Source organism: Amblyomma mixtum, chromosome 2, assembly GCF_055824585.1.
Source record: "Amblyomma mixtum isolate Tamu chromosome 2, ASM5582458v1, whole genome shotgun sequence".
Taxonomy (NCBI): Eukaryota; Metazoa; Arthropoda; class Arachnida; order Ixodida; family Ixodidae; genus Amblyomma; species Amblyomma mixtum.
The window spans coordinates 147,765,194-147,782,401 of NC_143013.1; positions in this window are offsets into that span (position 1 = coordinate 147,765,194).

Sequence of the window (17,208 nt, forward strand, 5' to 3'; positions counted from 1 at the left end):
AAAGTCAGCAGAAATATATTGTGCGCTGACACATGATTTACCCGCTTTTTTAATCATATCTCCTTCAATTATTTTTCTTATATCCTGGCTCCTATGCATAGCAAGTATCATGCATGCTTTAAGTGGTTTTACAAGGCTTTTCGGTCTTAATTATAAATATTTATTGCATAAAGGTTCCCGTCCCGGTGATTGCCGACCTTCCTCTTCTACTCCCTTAACCTTTCATTTAGATACATGGTTCATTGGTTTATTGGGGTTTAACGTCCCAAAGCAACTCAGGCTATGAGAGACGCCGTAGTGAAGGGTTCCGGAAATTTCGACCACCTGGGGTTCTTTAACGTGCACTGACATTGCACAGTACACGGGTCTCTAGAATTTCTCCTCCAAAGAAATTCAGCCGCCGCGGCCGGGATTGAACCCGCGTCTTTCGGGCCAGCAGCCGGGCACCATAACCACTCAGCCACCGCGGCGGGGCTCATTTAGATACAGGACGGTTTGACCGATGTAACTGGATCCGCAAGAGAAAAGAATTTCACACACCAGCCCTGATGAACACGAAACAAACGAAACAGGATGTTTGATTGTGCAAGGCTCCTTAGTTGTTTGGAAGAGATTTCTCATCTTCCAAAGTATTCCAACCTTTCTAGGGCGCAGACACCAGCACTTGGACGTTGCTGCGATCTCCGATATTTTCTGTGTGGTCCGAGGTGTTATGCAGGTAAGGAATTACAACAGTTCGGTTTCCATTTCTTTCCTTGAGTGAACTGTCTTTTTGAGCAAAAGCTGTGCTTCACGACCAAAGCTGAAAACCCCGAGCCATTTTTGAAACCTTCACCAAAACTGTATAACTAAACAACATATATATTTCCGCGGCTGGCATTCGAAACCGCGGCAGCGCAAACAAATCAGCTTCGTTGGCTGCTGCACGAAAACAATATGCTATCGCCGCGGCCGATCACGCCTCGTGTTACACTGCAACGCACTTTCGTACTGTTTGCATACCGTCGTCTTCAGCAACTTCCATTTGTGGCACGAGCAGATCTGATGAGATTAACTTCGATAACAGCTTAACCTGAGTCTAATATCGTCTCCAGGCATACAGGTGGCCCAGCTAAGCAAAACCATTATCCAATGAGACTGAACTCATGCTTTCGCACGTGTACTTGTTTTAACAACACTACACTATCACTTTTTGCTTTTACTGCAAAAGCACCATCTGCCTCCCAACACGCAAAATTCGCATGCTGATGTGAAGCCTCTGATAGGGTCACGATATGAAAGGAAAAGCGCATAACTGGCTTCCTGGGTCAGTTAACACCTCAATCGCCTTTTGATCTACGTGGTAGTGGCGGTGAAAAACATATATCAGCCATTAAATGGTTACAGAGTGGTGATTGAGGTAGAGCCCTATTGGCCCATTTCCCTCACAACACTAGGTAAATCCCCTATTCCGGGGCCTCCTTGCCAATCAACGCCGCCAGTATCCGTTGAACCAAGGCCTTTTGGGTCTTGAGGTATTGACCACCGAGCGGGGCCTCCCCCCACTCATCTCGCGTGGGGTCAGGGTTGGGGGAACAGAAGCGTTTCATTGGCACGCGCTAACCATGTGGGAGGTGTCAGATACCTCCACACCGAACTGGCTAGCGCCATCAAAGGAAGTGTTGTAGCAAAAAACTCGTCACTGGAGCAAAAGGCCGCGGGCGTTCATTGGGTTCATTGGCATTGGCGTTGACGGCGTTGTAGACTCCATTGGTTTTGAGGAGTGAGTGAGTGAGTGAGTGAGTGAGTGAGTGAGTGAGTGAGTGAGTGAGTGAGTGAGTGAGTGAGTGAGTGAGTGAGTGAGTGAGTGAGTGAAAACTTTATTGTATCTTTCAAGGGATTCGCGGTTGTGAAGTCTGCGTCGTCTTCCCTGGCGCTGGCGACTTGAGGCTTCTCGTCAGCAAGGGTGAGCCCCTATTCCAAGGCTCCACTGAGTCGTGCTGCATCAGTCGCGTGCTGCACTAAGGCCCTTTGGGTCGCGAGCTCGCCGCTGGTGAGCCGACTCTCCCATTGCTCCGCACTCGGGTGTTCGTGTTGGTGGAATGCTTTGTTGCGTTCGCATTCCCACGTGATATGATAAAGTGTAGGTGTGGCATCGCACCAAGGGCAGGTGGCTCTGTATTGTGTCGGGAACATCTTATTAAGTATGTGTAGGTTAGGAAAGGAGTTGGTCTGTAATCTGCGCCAGCCGGTCGCTTCCTCCTTTGTTAGGGCTTTGTGTGGTGGTAGATATCTAATTCTAGCTCCCCTATGCAAGTGCAAGGTCTCTGCGTATCCCCCCTCGCAAGCCTGTAGGCGGAGCTCCGGAATATTTGACTGCCCTGCTCGGAATGCGTTACCTCGAGCTAGGCTGTCTGCCCTTTCGTTCCCCACTATGCCCACGTGGCCCGGGATCCAGATTAGGTTATGCCTGGGTTTCTCCTCAGCGGAGGTTACCCCGCTGAGTATTTTAAGGGCTGTTCTGCTGATCCTGCCCCTCGTGTAGTTCCTACACGTCTCCTTCGAGTCCGTCAGTATGTTGAGAGATCGGCCCGTTCTGTAGCCTTCTGCTGCCGCCAGCGCAACGGCAATCTCTTCGGCCTCCGCTGTGCCGGCGACCTTTGCCGTGGCACACGTGATCATATTTCCTTCCTTGTTTACCACTACCGTCGCGGCTACGCGTTCTCTCTCGCGCGGATATACGGCAGCGTCTGTGTATACGGTGTTGTCTAACTTGGCTAAGGAAAGGCGCATTCTGGCTCCCAGGGTCAATGAACACCTAAGTCGGGCTTTGAAGTACGTGGCGGTTCTGCCAACCAGCAAAAAACCGTGCTTTTGCACAATATTTCAAGGTCACGTCCAACACACTCGGACAAAATTTTTTAATATTGGAAAAGTGTAAGCTACTGCTGTGGAAATGTGTGTGTGCTGTAGCAAAATCTTTTAAAGTTTTTTAATCGTGCATACCGAGCAGACAAGGTTGTCTCTAAAAAACAATGGGGAACGCTTTTACCGATGGCTGAAACATTCATCGCAAAAAAAATTCATTTCTGTCGACAAGAGATTTCTGAATATATTGTTCTATAGTGAAATCTCACACTATATGAAAGAACTTTGGGTGCATAAGCGCTTTTCCGTTCAAAAATGCATTTTTCCAAGATTTGTGGGTATGTAGCAATGCTGAACCACCAGCCATTGTTTTGCTAGTATTTCTTCAGCCTCAGATAAAACAAGGCTGTTACGATAGCCACCGACACGAGGCTTGTCACTTGACTTTGGAAACTATTAGATACTGAATGTCAACAAGATTTTTAGGGTGTTATTTAGGGACTGCCGGCTATTCCTCTCTTAAGCAGTTTAGACCGGGGTGATTGGAATAGTAACAGTGGTTTGTTTACCCTTGGATGGTACCCCAGGACACACCTTTCTCCGCGACTGTGACCTTTATATCTAAAAACTGTAAATCACAATATTCTGGAATTCCATGCATCAATTTTACATGGCTAAAACAGTGCAACAAAAGTGCATAGTTGCGGAAAAACAATCCTCGCTCTCCTGCAGCAACATTCGAAAATGATCCACGTAATTACAAGCAACCAACTCTGTCACAGTGGCCTAAAGATACACTAAGAAAAGGAGGTATGCATGAACCGAAAAACACCCTTTACTTTTTAATGAGAACTTGTCATTCCATGCAACGTATGTGAATACAGATGAAATGAAAGCCATTCAAGATACTTTCCATGGACAAACCTGCTGCATTTTGAAATGTACTGAAGCCGATTTGTTAATGCACTCTTCTAAAGATAACATGCGTTTTTCTTGTGGCAAAGAGAAGTACAAGTCTTTTATGACAGATGACCAGGCCAGAAAACCTTTGTTCAAACTCTGTTCTAATAAATCCAGAAATTTTAGAGAATTTTGGATCTGAAAAGGGTGATCAGTATCCAGAAGATATAGGTTTCTCTGCAGCAAGACCGCCACTGATTTTTGCCACGTGGCGTTCTCAGATAGAATAGCCCTTAGTGCGCAATGCACTTATTGCGCTGTCAATCTGAAACGACTCGCAAGAAGGTGGCGTTACTTTTGCCAGTATTTGCGCTAATCTACTGAGGTTCAGTTTGTTTAAAAGACCTTTGCCTGCTGAATGCAGTGTTTTCGCTGATACCATTAGGAGCCGCATGCAGGACAGAAAATTCAGGGGCACTTAGACGGTCTAAAGTGCGTAGAGGCGAAAGCGTTTTCCGCACCACTTTCAGTGCTTCTGTGGCACTGGTGGCGTCACATGTAATTGAGTACTAATTACTAAGTGATGACAAATCACTAATTAATGGTTAATTACTGATTAACGCCTGAATGCTAATTAACTGCTAATTAAGCTTAAGCTTCGCCTTTAGGAGTGGAACGCGACAGCGTGTTGTAGCGCTGCCAGGGAGTCCACGGAACGCCACCACCCGTTCGGCGCGATGCCTTGCCGTTTCAACGCAACGGTTTTTGAGGAAAGGAAATGGCGCAGTAAATCTCTGTCATCTCGGTGGACACCTGAACCGCACCGTAGAGGAACGGAGGAAGTGGGAGTGAAAGAAGAAAGACGAAGATGGCCCGTAATGAAGAAAATGAAAATTGTATTTGAGGAAAGAAAATTACGCAGTAACTGTCTCACATATCTCGGTGGACACCCGTCAAAATTCAGGGGGGGGGTGCACTTTTTTGACCTAAAGTATGGTCACTGATGTGTGGTTAAGATGTTAAGCTTCGCCTCTAAGAGTGGAACGCGAGAGCGTCTTGCAACGCTGCCAGGGAGTCCATAGAACGCCATCGCCCATTCGGTTCTAAGCCTCGCTTGTCGGTAAATTGGTTTTTGAGGAAAGGAAATGTATTTCTCTCTCATATCTCTGTGGACACCTAAACCTCGCCGGAAGGGAAGGGGATGGTAGTGAGCGAAGACACCGTATTCACTAGACGTGCCTTTGTTCATTCCAAAACATCGAGCTGGCATGGCGGAGTGGATAGCATGCTCGTCTCGCACTCCGAAGACCGGGGTTCGATTCCCGAGCTCGACGAATTTCTTACTAGGTTTTATTTATTTATATGGCCTGACTAGAGAAGTTAATTAGGCTAATTGGGTAATTAAGCAATTAACTAAGCTCAGTCCCACTTACTTGGAGCATCACTATATGGTCCCTTCAATTGGTTGCATGGTTACTAGCCAAAGTACGATTGGCCCCGTTTGAAATTGGCGCACTGTGACGTCACGACCGTTTCGACCAACTGAAAAGCGTGACATTCTCTGTCGACAACTGCTGCTTACAACGATGAGGCATTAAAGGCTTTCGCCTTAAAAAAAATTGCGTCCACGTCCTGCTGAGTTCGTTCCAAAGAGAATTTCTTTTAGGGAGTACAAACGACATCCTTTTATTTCAGGTTACATACGACGACGGACGCCCATTGCCCAAGGGGTGCTGTGCGGTTTTTCTTTTGACGCTTGCTTGGCTTGGCTTGCCTGCCGTGGTTTAAGACTGTCACGAAGAAGAATCAAGTCGCCTTCCTTGATCGTTTTTCATTGATGTTCGTTCTGGAGTAGTAGCACAAGACACTCTCTTGTGCTCCTACTCCAGAAGGCTTCTGTGGTCTACCTTCGTCGGGACCACAGTCTTTGAAAGGGTATGTTGACTTCGTCAGCTTGGATTTTTGACGCTAGGCTGCGACGTGCAGCGTTTTGCTGTCCAGAAGGACGGCAAAAGACGTTTTGGTCCTTCGTAGACGTGTATTAAATGTCTGGAATTGAAAAGAGTTTCAATACCTGCCAACATCTTTCCTAGTCCGTCGAAGGATAGAAATATGGAAGTGATATCTTCCTTGAGCAGAAGTTTGGCTGATCCAACGAGTCGGTCATAAAAGCCGCGCCACCATGCGGCGTGCTAGACTATGAACTTCCATTTGATTCGTGTCTTTGCGAAATAGTGAACTAACATCGTAAGAAGTTTGGGAAACCTCCATCATGGCGGGCGCTAGGCAAGTCGAAAATGTTTTATAGAACTCGCTAGTCATGCCATCTGGCCCAGGAGATTTCTGAGCCGTCAGGTCGACCATCGCAGATTTTATTTCGTCCAAAGTTATAGGCCCCTCCATTACAGTACGCTGCTCATCGTCAAGCCGGGGAAAGGCTTCGTATAAGCGACTGTAATCTGATTTCAAGAAATGCTTCGGCGCGGCAGACAAGGACAAAACGTAGTTGGCGCTCTGTGGTGTGTTTTCTACGTTTTGTCTTTGTCTGCCGTGCCGAAGCATTTCTTGAAATATGGATCACCAACTGGCCTAAAAAACAACCCTTCTAAGCTGTAATCTGATCTTACCTTTATGCCGCACAACCCCAAACAGCTTGAAATAATAGTCAAAGAAAGCACCAATAATACCAGGACCATCGCTATATGTGCAACCACCATACTGAATTTCCAATATTTCTTTAGCCAGAGCAGTCTGCCTTCCATCACTCAGGGCCTGCCGAGATGATTACTCGTCGAGAAACCTACGGGACAGAGGCCTTATCATGGCCGCTTTGTATCTTTGGAGTTCAAACCACTGAAGCTCCGATTTACGGCAGTAATATTTTCTACATAGGCACCTGGGCTAATCTTCTCTAACTCCTGTAGCTCAACCAAAATACGACCGAGCTCTTGAGGGTGATGTCTCTTCAAAAATGCAGTTCTTTCTGAGGCTTCAGTAGCAATGTTGTTCGTTTCTTGTTTAAAAAAGTCCCATTTTTGCAAAAATGAGAGATCACTGCGTGACCATGTTTCCTTCAACCACTGTTTGACACTGCTTTTGCTACGAGATGGCCTCCTGTAAGTTCTCTAATCAGAATCTTTTAGTTTTTCCTGCAGGGGTTAAAGATTTCTTGTCTGTTATCCTGATGTTGCTGCTTTTTTCTACGTGTTGGGTTCGGAGCGATAATGCGATGTGTGTCATGTCTGAGCTGTATGTTTAAATATGCCACCTTTCCATGCAATAAACAGTTGGTAGTGTGTGCATGTGGTGTCCCCTCTCTTGTTAGTGTCCTTGTTGCGCCGCCGTTCATTTCAGAATGCACCAACTCGCCCCTCAGGCCAATCTTCTGGATAGATACCTGTCACTGCTCATTGAGGTATTCCAATAAGTACAAGCCCTACAAGGAACGTATTCTCAAGATTTCAGAACGGGCTTATTGCAGAAATTTAACCGAAGGCCGTTGCCATGTGGACCGTTTCGAAATGGCTAAAGAAAGGTTAAGTGTCCTCATATTTCTGATGCAAAAAAGGCCTAAAACATGAGCCTTTCTGCTTCTTCATCTGCTGGGAAACATTGTTTATTCCTGTGCTTCGCGAGCCTAAAAGTCTTTTTTGCCTTTTTGCAAAACCGTTCCATATCAGCAAAACGTCTCCCTTCCAAACATTTCAGCACTCATGGAGAAGCAGAAAGACCCACGTCTTAGGTCTTTTTTCACAAAATACATTAAGAAGGCTTTCTGGGCCATTATTTCGAAAATGTCCATGTGGTAACAAACTTTGTGACAGTTTCTGCAAAGCGCACTATCAGTTCTGAAGCCTGAGAATTCATTCTTCATGAGATGTCCCGTAGATGCATCAGAATACCTCAATGAAGTGTTACTGGTCCATGTGAGTGCACTGTCACTGAAATCAAGGATGTGTACCTCGCCACGTGCTGCAACAATGTGTGTTGCGAGTGAAAGAATAAAAGATTTCACAGGAGTGCGCTTCCAGCTTCCATCCCAGCTGAAAAAAGTTCTATGATGCAATAAACTCATGCAGTTTATAATCCAAATATCATCATAGACTTATCATACAAATCATAGAAAATTATCATACAAATGTCAAACATTTCTGTAAAATCACACAGTCATCATAGAGATGTCATAGAATATCGTACGAATTGTATGATGTATCATACAGATTGTATGATATTCTATGATGAATGATCTATGAGGTTATTGCATAATAGAACTTTTGTTCAGCAGGGATGCGCTGGGAAGCACAAGAATCTGGCTATGTTCGGCTATCACTTTTGCTGCTTGTTCATTGAGTCCTGCAGTGAGTACTCTTCACAGAAAGAAGGGATCTGTATCAGCACATCTTTGACACCCATCCTGAGTGACCTTCTTCTCGTGCAGCATAACAGGCAACTCCATAAGGTCCTTCATGCACATGGTGTCATTCAAGTCAGTGTGTTGCGTCAGCTATTTCTTCCTGGTTGTGTGGCTTGTGCCATTTTCTTGAAATTCCCTAGTATTACTTTCATTCTCCACTTCCCGAAGCCTGAAAGTGCTACATAGGGCGTTTCCACACGTTGTGCAGCAACCTGGCTATAAAGCTTTAAAGTCACGCTTACTGTATTCAGCAATGAAGTGTACATGCGAGATATCATTATTTTCAAGTTCTCACAGTGGCATCTCATGCAAGAATATCGAAATGCTCCTCAATTTTTGCTGATATTTTCAAAGATACGCATTCTTTTTAGGTGAAAAACAAACGCTGGTCACATACGAAACAGCACAAGCAAAACACCAAGGTACTCACCAATTGCTTGAAGAGCTATCTCCCAGTTTTCGTGCTATCACGAATATGGGTACTTTTGAGTGCACTCCTGTCAATGTCTTCATCATGTCATGCCACTGCAGCACTTCGGGGGAAAAATTTCCCTCTAAAAGAGAGCAGTCTGTATTGTTAAACTGGTAATATTTAATTTCACTTTGCACTGCGTACATGGCATTTTACTGCCCTAGACTAAACAATACCAATCATCAATCACCCTTTGAATTTTGTCACTTATGATCACAAAATTTAGTTTTAATACATTCTTATAAATCGAAATAAACCTGACATAGTTAAATATCATTTCCAGAAATCAGGTATCAAGGAAGGAGGCTAACCAGATTACCTGCATGAATGTTTTTAGATGGATGCAAGAGCCGGCACTCTAGCATACAAAATGTAAAGGGTCATCCACTCTTACTGCGAACACATGGCCGCTGTTTTCAGGGGCCACTGCAAGCGACACTGCAAGCGACACTTCGTTTCGATGGCCTTCCAAAGAGCCTTTCAAAGACCACAGCCATGCGCTCGCGTGTTCAGGCTAAGAGTGGACGACCCTGTTCAATATGGAAGGTTTTATCTTCTAATATAGAACTTCACGCTCCAATCACGGTATCAATGTAAAAAAATATCTACTTTCCGTTCTGCATAAAGGAAAAATTCCTTTGCCCTTTGTTCATAAGCCTCTGCAAATACGCATGAACTGTGCTCGTTTTGCATTCAGTTTTCATAGATTTGATTTCTATACCATGTGTTGTAGGGTGAAATAAAAATTTTAATTATTTTTCATATTGTCTGTGCTACCAAAAACGTACGGAATATAAATGCAAACCGTCTTTTTGTCCCTGCATAAAATCGTTAATATCTGTTCTTAACTGAAGAAATTATTGCGCAGACCTGCAAAGTTTGGTGTTCCCTCGCTGAAGCCAGAAAACGTGTGTGAAATATGGAAAGACCAAGTTCCTTCTTATCTTTGTGTTTATTTTTTGCAACTCGTTTCAACAACCAAACCAAGGCTGAGAAAGCAACAGTATAAGTGCAGCAATTCATACGCCTTTAAGATAAGATATTCGTCTTTAATGACATGTTATAGTCAAGATACCATATCTATTCACCATGCTGGAGCACTGAAAAAGGCGAAAGAAGTACTAAACGAAGGTTTGCTGATCCCCTAAGCATGTCGCAGAAAAAACGAGGCTGGGTGTGATGTCTCACCTCTGCAGAAGTCGAAGTCATGACCTTTGCTTCTACACGCTGAAGGCTCAGCACATAATAAGGCAAAAGAAGGCTTGTCATTACCAAGAAAAGGTCATGGATCCATACATACTGCTTCCTGGTCATAAGACAGAGCGGCAGTCATTGTAGATTCTACCTGCAACGCAGAAAGTTAAGTTTTAGTTTGAGTCAAGGAAACTAAAAAAAGCATAAAATATGTATGGCCAATTGTCGGAACTGAAAGAAATTGAGGGTACTGTAATAGTGAATATATTAATGTATCGCATGCAAGGTATGTGTGATATTCAACACCGCTACCATTGGCTTAGCTGACTACCTTACACATTATTATCACAAAATATTGATATATTACTATCAGAATTAGTAGTAGCAGTGAAGGTTTCATGGAAATAAAGGAAGGGACCTAGCGTTGGTTGCCGTTCTCATAGTAGGCCCCTGACCAATAGCCAGTTCAAAGGAAACAGGAGAAATGGCCGAAGAGAGAGCCAGGAGGAAGGAAGATAGCACAGGAGGACATAGGATAAAATAAGCAGGCAAGGCTTGCATAAAGCAAAATTAAAGCATTAGTAAAGATGTACAAGACCAACCACATCACTGTACACAGTGGAAGACTCTCATTAACCATATTTAGCCCAAATGTGCTCTCATCTATCCTGTACATTTGGTAATTATTAATACTATAACTAAAGGAGTGCAACTAAAACAGAGGTGAAGGGCAATGAATTAGCCATGGGCGTGATGTTCGTGCCTTCCTAGCGTGAGACAGATTGATCATTCAGTTGAATATCTGGTCTTAGATACTAACTGTTCAGTATTAGGAGAAAAATAGATGTAGGAACATCAAAGCATCCAATGTTAGTAGCTGCACATTGTTTCACGCAGATGTAGGAACAACGAAGTATCCAATGTTAAGAAGTACTTGAAACTGGGCTTGTTGGTGCATATTCGTGAAAGACATGAGAGCGCAAAACGGGGACACGGACGAGGAAGGGAACAGGACGAGCGCTGCACTTTCAACAGGGTTTATTCAGGGAAGAACGTTTAAATAGCCTTTGCTCTTATCCATGCTCTTGATCGCAGACAATCGCCTCTCACAGATACGCATCAAGAAACAGCATTTCACTGTGGCGAAGAACAACTGACGTGTCACTAATACAACTATCACCTCGCTTCTTGATATAGAAGGCTTCCACAAGCTCACGTTCAGTCCTATCTCGGCTTTTCAATAGCACTTTGCAATCATATAGTCGAGGCTTGCAGGCTACACGCTTCTCTTTCGAGCAGGCTTGGCAGTGGTCTGGAAGATGTCCTCTCTTGTTTAAAGAATTCTTGTGTTCAAGCAGGCGCTCATTAAGACAACGGCCGGTTTGTCCAACGTACACCTTGCCGCATGTAAGCGGGAACTCATAGACTACTGCTTTCTTGCAGCCAACATGTGGCATTCGGTGTCTGATGGTGCACTCTTGTACTTTTGTTCTTCAAATCCGTGAACACATACCGGCGAGTTTTCGCGGCAGTGAAAATACCACATCGACGCCATACTTATTGGCCACCTTCTTCAGGTTATGAGAAGTGTGGTGTACGTAAGGTACAACTTCCGGCCTTGCCTGCTTTTTTTCTTGAGGTCGGTTGTTTTCCTTGCTGCCCTACAGCTTTTTCAGCAAGGTCTGCGCCACGGAGAGAACCAGGGAAGCCGGGAAGCCTGCTTTCTGCAGCCTGGACACCTGGGAAGCATAGCTTGCGTGCATGGCATGGTGGCAAGACTTCTTTAGTGCGGAAGCTAAGCACTGGGAAGCGATAGCCCTCTTAACGGTCTTAGAATGGTTCGAATGGAAAGGCAACAAATCTTTCTTTGCGCGTGGACAGTACTGCCAGCAAACGTGTGAAGGGTGGAAGGTTAGGGTGAGATCTAAAAACTGTAATTTGTTATTACTGCTAGGCAGTTCGTGTGTGAAGGTGAGACCCATGCTATTCCGACCAAACGTACCTAAAACATCAGCTACTGCTTCGTCAAAAGTAAAATCGTTATCTGCCAAAAGGACCAGGTAATCGTCTACATACCTAAAAACGTGGACTATACAATCCGTGTCAAGTTCTTCACTCAAGGAGCGGTCAATCTCAGATAAAAACATATTACAGAGTACCGGGGCGACACACGAGCCAATACAAATGCCCCTTTTTTGTAGATACGTTTGGTCATTAAAGTCAATAAAAGTGGCCTTGAGATAAAACTCAAGTAATGACAAAAAATTGTCCACATTCAAACCGGTAGCGTTTTGAAAAGCAGTGGCTCCATTTCTGTCAATGCAATTACGCACTGCAGAATAGAGATGTACATGCGGAACAGAGTAGAAAAGATCTTCTACATCAATAGAAAAACCAGAGCTTATGTTCCTATGAGTCTGAAGGAAGGCTATCACGTCATCCGAGTTCTTAGTTGCAAAGGGGTCTTCTACTTCCAAAGTCTTCAGGTGCTTGAGCAAAAATTGGCTGATTTGTCGTTGCCAAGTTTCCTTTTCGCTTACTATAGTCCGGAAAGGCATTTCCCGCTTGTGTGTTTTGGCGGCGAAAAAAACCGAAAGGCTGCTCTTTTCAGACTTGTTGATGGCCCTGGCTAGTGTCTGCAGTTGCAGCTCATCACACAACGACACTGCATCTTTTTTCATTTGCGTCGTCTTCACTTTCACGGACCTGAAATTCTTCTTCACTGCTTCTATTGCCTTTTCGTTGAATAAACCGGACGGCATTGCCACAAAACCGCCTTCTTTGTCTGCCTGCACGAGCTGCAGATCTTTCGCTCTAAAAAACGAAACGACCTTCGCCGTGGGATCAGCTCGATGGCTGGGAGGGTTTGGATCCTTGACTGACCTGGTGAGGGTGTCGACGCCGTCCAAGAGGCACCTTTCCTGGTTTTCCTTCGTTGTTTTGTTGGCCAGTCGTCGGTTGAGGGCCAGCCATTCGTGTGGCTTAAGCTTGGCTTGTACGCTGAATTTTGGTCCTTCCTTTAGGACTGCTGCTATTCCTTCCGGGAGTTCGGCTCCTCCCAAGACTATCACATCGTGGCGTCCGGGATTCTTGGTCTCCCCCTTCTTGAGTTGTTCCAAGTGTCTCGTTACTTGGTTCATAGATCACTTCCACCAAAGTTCGGTTGTCTGGGCCGCGAGCTTCTTGCTTTCTCGATGTCTGATGGCCGCCAGCCACTCTTGGTCTTGGGCGTAGCATGCCAATGTTAGTAGCTGCACAGTGTTTCAGGCACCCTTCTAAAGCATATGTGCCGCATTTTCCACAATACAGTGCCTCTTTCATTGGGTGTACCTGCAAGGAGAGTAGTGTACAGTCAGGCTGGAATGAAATATGAGCCACGCCTATGAACAAAACAAAATATTTTGCCTGTGTGCTTTCAGCTGCAGTATACAGCTAGCCCAATAAAGGATCTACAGAAATCCACACTTACAATTCCTTGCTAAATGATTATGTCACTGCAAAGTAGAAGACCACACTATATGCGTGTTCGCGTTTCATTCCGCCTTGACTGTACATGCAGAACATATCTGTAATGAGTATTATTATCAGTGATGACTGTTACTTCCAGCACTAAGTAGGTGTATGAAACCTCCGAGCACTCCTTGAAGGCAAGAGTCTTTGCAGACAAGATGCTAAACACGCTTTGAAGCGTGCATAATTGGTGATTTGCACGGCAAATAAATACTGCTACAATATTAGTGAGCACTTCAGGTCAATACATGGTGGCTTTGAAATTCCATGCCTAAAATTTGCTCGGGATAATGCAAAAAACATACAAAAGTGCAATCTGTAGGCACAACAATTCATGCTGTGCAGGCAAGAAGAAAAAAAATGAAGGCAATGTGTGGATACTCTTTCATTCATTCAAAAGTAAAAGTGACGATGCATGCTGGCTGATGTTGCTGCTTTAACAATGAAAAATAGCGGCTACTGCTTACTTACAACAAACGCTATCTCTGAGCAAGCAATGAAATAAGCGATGTCACTCATGCAGCCTCTCGTCACTCCTTTTACGAAGAAAGCCTTTAATGCTGGAAGCAAGACTCCCCGCCTCGCCGCCAGTGGAACGACGCAACTACACGGGGGTTCGAATGTCAACGATACAACTATTAGGTTACCACGTCGTCATTTTAACGTAAACGCTTCACGCGCGCTCTGCTCCGGGCCGCCAGTCAGTGGCAACTGTTGGATCACTTACTGCCTTAATGCGGTACATGATGGGTTGCACCGAGTGCGCGATGCTGCCAAAAAAATTCGCTGTGGCTTAGCTTGGCTAAGCCCGGTAATTGCGAAAGCAATATCCGTAGCTACGCCATGGTACAGCTGGTAGAGTAGCTGGTGGTGGTGCTTGTGGTTAGACTTGTGGTGATGCATCGGGTATACAATCCAATCCAAACCAATGCAACCCAATCCAATCCCATCCAATCCATTCCATTCCAATTCAATGCAATCCAATCCAATCCGAATCAATTCAATCCACTCCAATGGAATCCAATCCAATGCAATCCAATCCACTCCTATCGAATCCAATCCAATCCAATGTAGACTTGTGGTGATGCATCGGTTATACAATCCAATCCAATCCAAACCAATCCAATCCCATCCCATCTAGTCGAATCCAATCGAATCCAATCCAATTCAATTCAATCCACTCCAATTCAATCCAATCCACTCCTATCGAATCCAATGTAATGTAATGTAATGTAATGTAATCTAATCCAATCCAATCCAGTCCAGTGCAGTGCAGTCCAATCCAGTCCAATCCAGTCCAGTCCAATTCAATCCAATCCAATCCAATCTAATCCAATCTAATGCAATCAAGGTCAAATGAAGGTCAATGGTGGTCACCGGCCGCGGCACGATGGTGGTCACCGGCCGCGGCACGGCAAAGGCGTGAAAGTGCAAGTAGTATTGCTTTCGCAATAAAACACGCACAAACAGTGTATCCAAGTGAACGCAAAGCAGATGAAGCTAAAGACATGCAGCAGTTGATGAGCAACTGAGATATGAAAACGGGCGCACTAAGGCACGCGTGTAACGGAAAGGAGCGCGAAAGGCGCGCACTCCAAAAGTCCCTCCTGGGAACAAAATTCAGGGGGCATTTTGACTGTCTGAAGTGCGTAGAGGCGAAAGCGTTTTCCGCACCACTTTCGCTGCTTCTGTGGCACCGGTGGCGTCACATATAATCGAGTACTAATTACTACGTGATGACAAATCACTAATTAATGCTTAATTACTGATTAATGCCTGTATACTGATTCACTGCTAATTAATGACGCTTAAGTTTCGCCTTTACGAGTGGAACGCGACAGCGTGTTGTAGCGCTGCCAGGGAGTCCACGGAACGCCACCACCCGTTCGGCGCGATGCCGTGCCCTTTGAACGCAACGCTTTTTGAGGAAAGGAAATGGCGCAGTAATTCTCTGTCATCTCGGTGGATACCTGAACCGCACCGTAGAGGAAGGGAGGAAGTGGGAGTGAAAGAAGACAAAGAGGGCCGTAATGAAGAAAATGAAAATTGTATTTGAGGAAAGGAAATTACGCAGTAACTGTCACGCATATCTCGATAGACAGCCGTCAAAATTCAGGGGGGGGGGCACTTTTTTTACGTAGAGTGTGGTCACTGATGTATGGTTAAGATGTTAAGCTTCGCCTCTAAGAGTGGAACGCTACAGCGTCTTGCAACGCTGCCAGGGAGTCCATAGAACGCCGGCGCCACATGGATGGATGGAAACAACTTTATTACACAAAAAAAAAAATCTTCCAGGGTGGTCCCCTACTGGTCCAGGAGTCCACGGGCTAGTGCTTCGCGTAAAACCCGATCCACTAGCCATTTCTGGCCGGCGGGCTGAGCGGTCCGTAAAGCAGCCTCCCAGGAAGAATGAGTGGGATTGGGGATGGGGGATACTGCCTTTGGGGAAGGACATTCCCAAAGGTAATGGAAAAGTGTAGATTTGGGCACGCCAGAGGTGTTACAATCAGGAGGAAAGGTGGGATGAAAGCATGAGAGGCGGTGGGGTGAAATAAAGCAGCCTGTCTGTAATTGCCGCCATGTGGCGCTGGATAAGGGCGACAAGGTACTGTGGGGTGGTGGCAGTGTCATGCGGCTGAATTTGTAAAATGTGGTAATTTGGTGATATGTAGAGAGGACCGAAGGGGCTTCTTGCGCTGGGTTGGGTGCCTGATCCTCCGGGGTCCGGGAGGAGAGTTCTCGGGCCAGCGCATGAACGCGCTCATTACCGGGGATCGAGGCATGCCCAGGGACCCACGACAGAGTAACCATTCGGTCGAGAGAGGTGGCCGTGGTAAGAATACGGTGTGTTGCCGGAGTCGCCACGCCCTTTAGGTAGTGGCGGTACGCGGCCTGTGAATCTGTGCAAATTTGTGTTATGTTTTTGTCAATGATGGAGTGGGCCAGAGCAAGTGCGATGGCGGCTCCTTCCGCCTCTGCAGGCGAATTAGTTCGAATAGTGGCGGCGGCCCCCACTGTGCCGTCTTCATAGGCTGCGACTGCCGTGAAATATCCTGGTTTAGAATTTTGTGCCGCGTCGACATAAAGGATATCGGAGCGGTTGCTCTATGTTTTCGTGTAATAGCTCGCTCGTGCCTGCCGCCTACCGTGATGGAGACTAGCACTCATATTGCGCGGTAGGGGCTTCTGATATATGTGATCCTGCGTGCGCAGAGAAATCATGTAAGGTGTAGGACTTGTTGGGGTGGGAATTGGTGGATTGAGACGTAGGTGTCGCAGTAGGCATTGTCCTGTTTCCGTGCGACTCAGGCGGGCTAATTGGTTGGTGCGTTGAGCCTCTATTAATTCGATCACTGTATTGTGGGTACCAGTGGCCAGGAGACGTTTCGTGCTAACCGTCCGTGGAAGACGTAAGGCAGAGGTGACAGCCGTCCGTATTAGGATGTCTGCCTGTTGTGTTTGCCGCTGAGTGAGTATGTGGTATGGAAGGTGGTATGTAATGCGGCTAATGATTAGTGCATTTGTCATATTGAGGGTCTCGCGTTCAGACAGCCCATGATTGCGTGCTGCCACCCGGCTGATAAGTGCAGCGACCTGTTTGGTCTGTCTCTGCAAGAGCTGAAGGGTGGCGGTTGCATCGAGTATGTTGTTAATTACAAGGCCGAGAATCTTCACCTGAGGCACAATGGGCACTGGATTCCCGTACATGTGCAGTTCAATCGGGGGGTCACTGGGGAGGGGTTTCAGCTGCAGGAGTTCCGATTTATTTGGAGAGCAACGGAGGCCTGTGTTTGCTAAATGAGTGGTGGTGATGTCTATGGCAGATTGCAGGATATCCTGGGCTGTTCCAAGGGATCCTCCCGTTGTCCAG